The sequence below is a fragment of the Carassius carassius genome, chromosome 47 (assembly GCF_963082965.1).
Source record: "Carassius carassius chromosome 47, fCarCar2.1, whole genome shotgun sequence".
Lineage (NCBI taxonomy): Eukaryota > Metazoa > Chordata > Actinopteri > Cypriniformes > Cyprinidae > Carassius > Carassius carassius.
The window spans coordinates 17,994,683-18,004,395 of NC_081801.1; the positions used below are offsets into that span (position 1 = coordinate 17,994,683).

At 36.4% G+C, this 9,713-nt stretch overlaps 1 long non-coding RNA gene across 1 annotated transcript; it reads right to left on the reverse strand.

The window, feature by feature from the left end:
• Positions 1-3,083: 3,083 nt before the first annotated feature.
• LOC132130893 (uncharacterized) lies at positions 3,084-5,698 on the reverse strand. Its single transcript, XR_009428802.1, has 3 exons — positions 5,563-5,698; positions 3,552-3,663; positions 3,084-3,345 (listed from the first exon to the last, which is right to left on the reverse strand). It is a non-coding gene; the product is annotated as an uncharacterized LOC132130893 (long non-coding RNA).
• Between the last annotated feature and the right edge of the window lie 4,015 nt (positions 5,699-9,713).

A 9,713-nucleotide genomic window follows, 5' to 3' on the forward strand; every position in this document is an offset into this window, starting at 1 on the left:
TGGAGTATCTGAGCGAACCATACGTAGAAGACTGGAACAGCATGGATTAAGGTACTTAATTTTAATACATTTGTATTAATGAGAGAGGAAAAAGTGAAATCGCACTGTATAAATAACAAATATAAATACATGCACTATAAAACATGGCAGCTACTTTTGGCACTCCAGATCACTTTTTTTTTTAATTAATTTGTAATTTAAAAGATTTTGATGATATCATTGGTTATTATGTTATGATAATTGCCTTAGTTTTCTGATGACTCTTAAATAATTTATTCTTCCCCCAAAGGGCTAAAGATTTGTACTCTGATGTCACTGATGATGTATTAGACAACATTGTGGCAGAAATACAAAGACATTACCCAAACGCTGGGTACAGGATTATACATGGTCATCTGCGGGCACAAGGTCTTCATATTCAGAGTAAGAAAAATTTTATGATATTTAGAGTTTACACTTTTTGTAAATTAGAAAAAATTGTTGCACTCCAAATTGACAAGAAATCCTTTATCTTCAGGTGCATAGAGCTAAGGGAATACTTAAAAAATGAGCAATAACGTTGCTGGTCGCACACTGCATACAGTACAAATTGAAGAAGTCTAGCAAAACACTTTTTATTCTATAAGTTCATAAGTGCATGTGAATTAAAAAGCAAGCAAAAGTTTCAGCACATTGCTAACTTCAGCACAGATTCAGTGTGCGGCCAGCAATTTGGATGTTTTATATTAAAGGTTCAGGTTTTATTGGTTAAATTCTTAAATACTATAATTGGTTGAATTTCTAGTTAATTACAGAATCAAAAACAAAACATTTAATTAGATTTTAATTAATGTATTGATGTAAATATATTTTGCATTTTGTTTTCTTTTAAGCTTCAAGGGTGCGCGAGTCTGTGCGAAGAGTCGATCCACTGGGAACTCATTATCAGAGCATTATCAATATGCACATGTCATCGCCGTCAATACTCTGTCTCAGGACCAAATGCAATGTGGCATATAGACGGAAACCACAAGCTAATAAGGTATTGGGAGTCTAAACTTAGGCAAATATACTATGATACATTGCACAGGGTTTTTTCCTGGGAGAAAAATTACTTTGGGTGGTCTTAATCTACTGTAATACAATTTGTGTTTACATCAAAAGCTAATAAAGTAGAACGAGAGGCTCAAAAGCCTTCATATCTATGATTTACAAACCTTTCGGTCTTCCTCTTTAAAATATTTTGTTTTCATGCTGAGGCTGTAGAAAAAATAACCTGGCCTTCTTTGCCTTACATTTTTTCTATAAGAAAACCTACATTCATAAGAAAATACAATCATTAAGTAAAAAAGTTGGCCCTCACTTAACCAAAGCAGAGAAAACAAATATATACAAATAATATTTTTAGTCGTAACTAGTACAGTCAAAATATTTAAATATTGTTCAGTTTAGTCATATATAGGCCGTTCTGCAAAAAAAAAGTTTGAATACTTTTGCTCTGTCATCCAGCAGATAGCACCAGTAAACAGATCCCCACCATGTTATCCAGAACAAACTTTTGGAATGTTTGGTTTTTTAAGTGTATAACATAATATAACAACATAAATATTGGAAGAAAAAAAAGCATGAAAAAGGGTATGTTTTAAAAATGGATGTCTGAATTTGCTCAAGTCATAAGAAATTTAATTTCGGTAGCACTAGCCACCTAATAATTTAAATGCAGAAAAAAAACCTGACATGGGAGGATAGAGGTGGAAGGGAGGGTATCATAAAACGAAATGTTTTATTTTATGTATCTGATCTCTTTATTAGGTGGAGGTTTGTCATTCATGGAGGCATTGATGGCTTTAGCCGCTTAATTGTTTACCTAAGTGCTGCGACAAACAACCGGGCATCAACTGTTGTTGACAGTTTTATTGGAGCAGTTCAGAAGTTTGGACTCCCCTCTCGAGTGCGCTCAGACAAGGGCTTGGAGAACATCGAAGTGGCACACTTCATGGTGGCACATAGGGGAGAGAACCGCAACTCACACATAACTGGAAGAAGTGTCCCCAATCAAAGGTGCTTTGTGTGGGTGGGAGAAAAGTTAAATAGATTTCATTTCAATGAAATTGTTGTAATGTTGTCTCTGTAGAATTGAAAGGTTATGGAAGGATGTCTATGAACAGGTCTTAGACCTGTTTTACTGCCTGTTCTATGGAATGGAGACTGAGAGTTTGCTGGATCCAGATAATGAGGTGCACCTATACGCACTACACTGGATTTTCCTGCCTCAGTTGCAAAGACATCTTAATCTGTTCCAGGAAGCTTGGAATAACCACAAATTAAGGTCCACGGGTAGCCAATCCCCTCTACAGTTGTGGACATCATTTCAAACTGCTGATGATCCAGACCAGGTACATGTAGATATGACAGTTTGTGATGTTATGTTTGTCATTTCTTTAAATTTAATTTTTTTTTTTTCCCGTGTTGTTGTAAGGTGAGTGAAGACTTCGGAATAGACTGGGAAGGACCATCATGCAGTAATGAAATGGAGGGAGTTGCAGTTCCACAAGCACAACTACAGAGAGAGTTGACTGCTGCAGAGATGGAGACCTTACCCAGTCCAAAGTTCTTTTTACTGAAGCAGTGGATGCTTACTGTGAAACGGTGCAACAGGTAACTCGTTTATTGGGATAGATCAACTGTTCACCCAAATATGCTTGTACAATGTCTTCATTCACAGAAGTGTGTGTGTTGGTGCTAAGTCTCACCCCTTTAAATAAGTGTTCTCACTTTGCGAAATTCAATAAAATGCTGCCTGTTGCAGTTAAACCAAGTGGGTGTGTAAGAATGTTTGTTACACTTTACATTTGTGGTGTAGTATCAGGCTTTCATTTGTCAATTTGTTTAGATTTATGTGGGATTTAATCATTTTATTGAAAAATGAAACCAATGTGAAATGGACAAGAACAAAATTATACATACCTTCAGAACAATTAAATCAAACCTAGGTTTATTATGCGTTTAGACAAATAATGTAACAAAAGTCTTAAAATTCCATAACACTGAGATAAAGGGAACAATGTTGTTTTAATGGGGGAACATATCAAATGAGGTCCAAACAGAACCCTAAGACAACATGAGGGTTTACGAAATATTCATTTTAAACTAAACCAAAACCAAAGCTGTTGCTGGACACAGCTGCATTTAGATCAGCGCAGAATTCTTCATAATCACTGTAATGCAGTGGGATTTTAAGTGTCTCCCTGCATGTTGAGGCAGTTGGCATTCTGACGTCAGGTGACACTTCCACGTACAGTTCCTGTGGTAGGCTTGTCCAGCCAACCCAAAACTCAACAAGATTTTTCAGCTCTTGTGGTGTACCTGTTTTTTTTTTTTTTATATATAAAGTAAAATGTGTTAGTTTGTATGCTAATTGAATAAATGTGACATCAAAACTGACATGACATTTTCATATAAGACATCTTCATGTCATCTTACAATGAAATAACCACACAAACCCAACCCAGCAAATTACATCTTAAAAATGCTATATTAAACGTGTACAAATACAGAATCAAAATGTGTACCTTGTTCAATGTATTGCCGTAAATAGGATGTGATTCTGCAGCATGTTTCCAGATTGAAGTTCTCCTCATCATCACTGTCAGGGTTTGGCCATATTACTTTTTCCAGGATCATCTAGTATAATAATCACAAAATAAATTGATGCAGTAGCTTAGCCACTGCTGGTACTATACGACTACACCCTGGAATTAATGCTACAAAATTATATAGCATTACACTGTGAACACTCTTGAAATCAGTAAGTAAAACTAATAAGGGATAATTCACCAAAAAAAAAAAAAAAATCTTACAGTTTAGTCACTGTCTTTTGATATGTAGGACTTTCTTTTAGCAGCTTGAGTTAAACTAAAAGTTTAAGAATGTTTCAGTTTTTTAAGGGTCATACAATGTGAAAGACTAACAAGTTAAGTTCCAAAATAAACCCACATACAGTGGGTAAATATGATCAAAAATGGCTGTAAAAAATAAATTGTTCATTCAAAATGGTCACATTATGAAAAAAATGTTTTTCTCCAAAACACGTTGGCCACAATTATTCATACCCCTAAAATGTTTTATGAATAAAATATCTCTGAAGTATATTCCCATTATTATTTACCTTTTTTTCAGCAGACCAGAGGGACTAGGAACATAAAATTGTCCAGCCATGACTTCTTGTTTCACAGGATTTTAAATATGAGGAAACACAATGGCCAAATTCCCTTAATCATCCATCACAATGTGCAAAACCAAACAATACAGTTCTGATTTGCAGCAAGATTGTTGAGCTTTGTTTTAAGAAAATAGCTAAATAAATGAAAATACCCATTTTGACCATCAGGGCAATAATTAAGAAGTTATAATCAAGTAAAAATGTTACAAATCTGCCAGGAAGAGGACGTGCGTCTATATTATCTTAATGCATGGTGTGGAGGATAGTTTGAGTGGCCAAAGACTCTTCAAGAATAAAACATGGAGAATTGCAGAGATTAGTTGAGTCTTGGGGTCAGAAAGCCTATATATAAAAAAATAAAACATTCAAACAACCCCTCATGTAGTTTGGGAGGGTTTCAAGATAAATGCTCCTCCAAAAACATACTCCAGCATATTCAGTGGTCAGACACGACTGGAACTTTAAACAACACAGGGTTCTGTGGTCAGATGAAACTAAAAAAAAAAAGAGCTTTTTGGCAGCCAACACGCCAGATGGGTTGGGTAAACACAAGGATAAAAAGTACCCCATGTGTACAATTTAATATACCACTGGATCTTTAATGTTGTGGGCCTATTTTTCTGCTGGAGGTCCTGGACTTCTTATTCAGATACATGACATCATGGATTCTATCAAATATCAACGGATAAAAAAATCCAAACCGGGCGGCTTCTGCTAAAAATCTTATAATGGGCCGTGGTTGGATCTTCCAACATGACAATGATCCAAAAACAAACATCAAAACAAAAATGGGTCACTGAGCACAAAACCAAGCATCTGTAATGGCCATCCCAGTCGCTGACCTGAACCATATAGAATATGAGTGGGCTGAACTGAAGAGGAGAAGCGCCAACATGGATCTGGGAATCTGAAGGATCTGGAGAGATTCTGTATGGAGGACTGGTCTCTGATCTCATGTCAGGTGTTCTCTCGCTTGGCATTATAGGAGAAGACTCAGATCTGTTATCTTGGAAAAGGGAGGTTGCAAAAACTATTTAATAAAAGGTTGCAAATCATTTTTCACAACGTATTTTGGAGAAAATAAATTATTTCTTAATTCTCTTTAATCCTGCAATTCAAACCTTAATTTTCAGGGATCATTACTCCAGTCTTCAGAGTTACATGAATGTATCGTATGAATGTATGAATGAATGTATTGAATCGTACTAATCGTAATTATTCCAAAACATTTGAACAGTTGTTTGTAAACCATGCTTTGCTATTAGAAGTAACTGTAGATAATGCATAATCATTACATAGAATGATGTGCAAGTATATCTTACTATCTTGGAAATATTCTATGACACATGATGGTACATTACCTGCGCAACAATTGTCAGGGAAGATGATCGTTTAAATAGGACTTCAATGAGAGAAGGTCGTTCTTTAACCATGCGCAAAACTCCAGTATCCTTCAGTCCTTTTTTCAACTGCTGCATCTGTTTCTCCCGCCGGCCAATGACCTGTAGTATTTAATTGTTGCAGTCTTTCATAAATAATTACAAAAATGGTTTAAAATAAAAAGATGTTTTAAAAAGGTTAAACTTACAGCATGGTAAAGAGAAAGGCTTTGGGCTAGCCACAGTCTGTTTTCCACAGTGACCCGAGGCAGATCCCAACTGACAGCCAGGTCATTCACTTTTGCACGCTCATCTTCAGAAAGTGTATTTGGTCTTTGAAGCTGTAATAAAATCAATGTTATCAAAAAATATATTAATCTAGTTCAAATATTCTCATTTTCACAGTAATTTTTATTTGCACAAAACAATGATCAGAGGTAGGTTTTATGTTGTACATACCAGATGGACAATGTCAATTACAACGGTGTCAGGGCAATCTTCCAGTTGAATTATGACTGTCTCATTCATTTGTCCAGTTATTATTCCAAACATAGCAGGGCTAAGTGCAATCAATAAGGGACCACCATTAATGAAAGAATGGCCAATCATGCGTCCAACAATGCGGAACAGGTCACTATCCAGCAGAGTTCGGGAGGTTGATGGCACCAAATGGTCTTCTTGACCGGTGAAAAATAAAGTTTTGCCACAATTGTCTAAAGTGAGAAAAAAAGAACACTTTTTTAGGCTCAATACAAGTTCCAAGGTAACACAATTTTATACAGTTTTGTTATGTGTAATTCCATTTAAAAAATTAATAAAATTTTAAATTGATATTGCATCTAAAAAACAAATAGCAATTATTTTAGAAATTACTCAAAACCAATCAATTTTCTCTTGTTTTGACAAAAAACAGTCATACAATTAAAATCAAAGAGACTGAGAGTACTGAAAGAATGTGCATTTTTGCTAAACCCTCCCTTAATTACGTAATGTTTAGATTACAATTACTTACCAAAATCTAGGGCAAACCCAAACTGCACACATGAAATAACCTGGGATAGAAAGTAGCGTTTCACACCATCTCCAATTGCTGCATCACCTGAGATAACGAAAAGAATATTAATATCTATGCAGTGTATCCAGAATATTAAACATACAGTGATATTGCCATACAGATTGCTTGTATGAAATGTGTTAATATTTAAATAAAACTATTAGTTTTACCCCGGAGTATGACGAAAAATGGACGAGCCCAGTTGCCAGGTTGAGATTTATAGAAAGTAAACATTTCTCTTTCTCTTTCCTGTGTGCTGCCATGGGCGGATCTACAGGGGGGCAAGGGGGGGCAGGTGCCCGCCCACTCTAGAGCCTTGCCCCACCAGCTGCCCCCCTAACTTTAATGATCCAAAAACTGTACTTACAAAAACAACCCACCACTATGTCCAATACATTTACCAAAAGTGAACAATTTAATTTTTAATTTTAAATGTATTATTCGCCCTTCCCCCCTGCCCCTCAAATACTTAGTTACGTCCCTGATTCAAACGTGCAGAGCGGCGTTCGCTCAGTCTGGCTCATACACACAGCGAGTCTGCTTCGGTGCGGTGGCCCTGCAACCAGAGACTGAGCTGCCCCAGACAAATCCTCTGAAGGTGAAGTGAGTTTCCCCAGGTGTAGTTTAAACACACGTTTAACTTAAAGTTACATTTGTAATGAATGTATTGTATGCTAAAGACGATTCAGCATCAGCAAAAACAGCGAGTCTATTACGTTAGGCAAAATCAGCGGTCAAATCGCTCCCTCGTGATTTGTAAGAGCACTCTTCTCTTTGATTAGCCTGATTTTGATTTTAGTAAAGACAAGAACAGCTTAATAAAAAATATAAAATATTGAGGGGCAGCGCTAGGGCTGGGCTAATGGGGCTTAAGCCCCGAAAGTTTTTAGTAAAGCCTCGAATATTTTGTTAAATTGTCTTTCTCACAGAGCAAAACAATTCATCAGAAAAACAAATGTGAATAAGATTACAGCGGCCGCGATTAACTAATCATGAACAGTGCATATTACATTTTTATTTATATTTTTCCCTTTGCATTAAAGTTACTTTTGACGTGCTTTTGCAACGTTGAGCATTGTAGCCAATCACAGACATGTCTGTTGATCACATCGGCCAATCAGAGGCTTTTAAATGAGTCGCTGTGCTGAAGATGTGTTTTGCGCGAGCTCACCGAGTTCACGTTCGCAAACCTGTCATTATTATTGGCAATAAATTTAAGATGCAGATAAGAGATTCACTTGATATTATTATTGATGCTGCTCTGATGCACTACATTACGCAACGCTCTGTTTGTTGTTAGGAAGACTAAAAGTTCAGCGGTCTAGCTCATCCATGTCAAAATTATTAAATAAGTTAACAAATGCCTGGTAAAATGTAAGTAGATAATTTAATATTTCACTGTTTTACAATAGAAAAGTTCAACTTTTATTTATTTATTAAATTTTGCCTTTTTGAATTGAAAATATGCTATAATTTCCTTGATTCATTTATGTAAATTAAAAATAAAATATTAGTTGCAAATAGTTACAATTATTTCACTAATACAACAAGCCTTTCTTTTTCTTTATTCCCTTAAATCGCTTTAATAATTAATTAATTACTTTAAATAAAAATACCCAATTTTATTTTGGGCTGTTACGTTACAACACACAATACAGTGCCAGTTAGGAGATTGATCATTTGATTAGCTAAGCCTAAGCAGTCCTATTAAATCCAATTCCTCTCAGATATCACAGCAATGAAACCAGGTTACAACTGGGGAAATAACAAATACAATAGAATTAAGTAGTCTAAACATAACTGGTGTGCGTGTTGTGAATTAAAAAACGTTGTAGTGTGTAAGGGCATGATTAAACAATAACTACTGTAGTTTAAAAGTGTTTTTGTGTTTTTTTTTTAAAGCAATTCATATATAGGGATTCCATGTACCCCTGCCACCCTGCCAAGACCTCTTGCCACCCCTTTGCCCCCCCATGCAAAATTTTCTAGATCCGCCACTGACTGCTGCATAGGTTCAGTCCTGCAGTTAGACTTTCAGCAGATAGACTTTCAGCCCTTTCCAAAAGTCTCCTTCTGTATTGATGTGCTGCCTGAAACAAGTTTGGCTCAACTTTCCACTCTGAGAAGAAAGGAAAATAAAAAAATTAAATATAATTTAATAAAACTCTGGTAGGCACTTTTCACAAGACTTTAGACATTGTCATATTTTGAAAAGTTTTTTCTAGCTATCCTCTGATATAGAGAAAAGAACCTTATTGTTGTACAGACTGCAGGAAACTTCAACTAAATCACCTTCATTGTCACTGTCCCTTGCTTCTCTACTTTGATCATTTTCCTGTCTGATGCTGCTGCTTCTGAAGGTTTGCTGTCTGCTGCTTCTAGGTAAGTCCTCGCTGCTGTCTTGAAGAAAACTCTGTCTGCTGCTGCTAGGTAATTCCTCACTGCTGTCTCTAGGAAAACTCTGTCTGCTGCTTCTATGTAAATCCTCGCTGCTGTCTCTAGGAAAACCCTGTCTGCTGCTGCTAGGTAATTCCTCACTGCTGTCTCTAGGAAAACTCTGTCTGCTTCTAGGTAATTCCTCGCTGCTGTCTCTAGGAAAACTCTGTCTGCTTCTAGGTAATTCCTCGCTGCTGTCTCTAGGAAAACTCTGTCTGCTTCTAGGTAATTCCTCACTGCTGTCTCTAGGAAAACTCTGTCTGCTTCTAGGTAATTCCTCGCTGCTGTCTCTAGGAAAACTCTGTCTGCTTCTAGGTAATTCCTCGCTGCTGTCTCTAGGAAAACTCTGTCTGCTTCTAGGTAATTCCTCGCTGCTGTGTCTAGGAAAACTCTGTCTGCTGCTTCTAGGTAATTCATCGCTGCTGTCTCTAGGAAAACTCTGTCTGCTACTAGGCAAGTCCCCGCTGCTGTCTCTAGGAAAACCCTGTCTGCTGCTTGTAGGTGATTCCTCACTGCTGTTTTGGGGGATTTGGCATGCCCCTCCCTCCAACCTGATTTGTTAAAAAAAGGAAATGAAAATAAATATAGAAAAAAAGGAAGGTAAACTTATTTAAATAAAAACTATTATACTTTTAGTATTTTT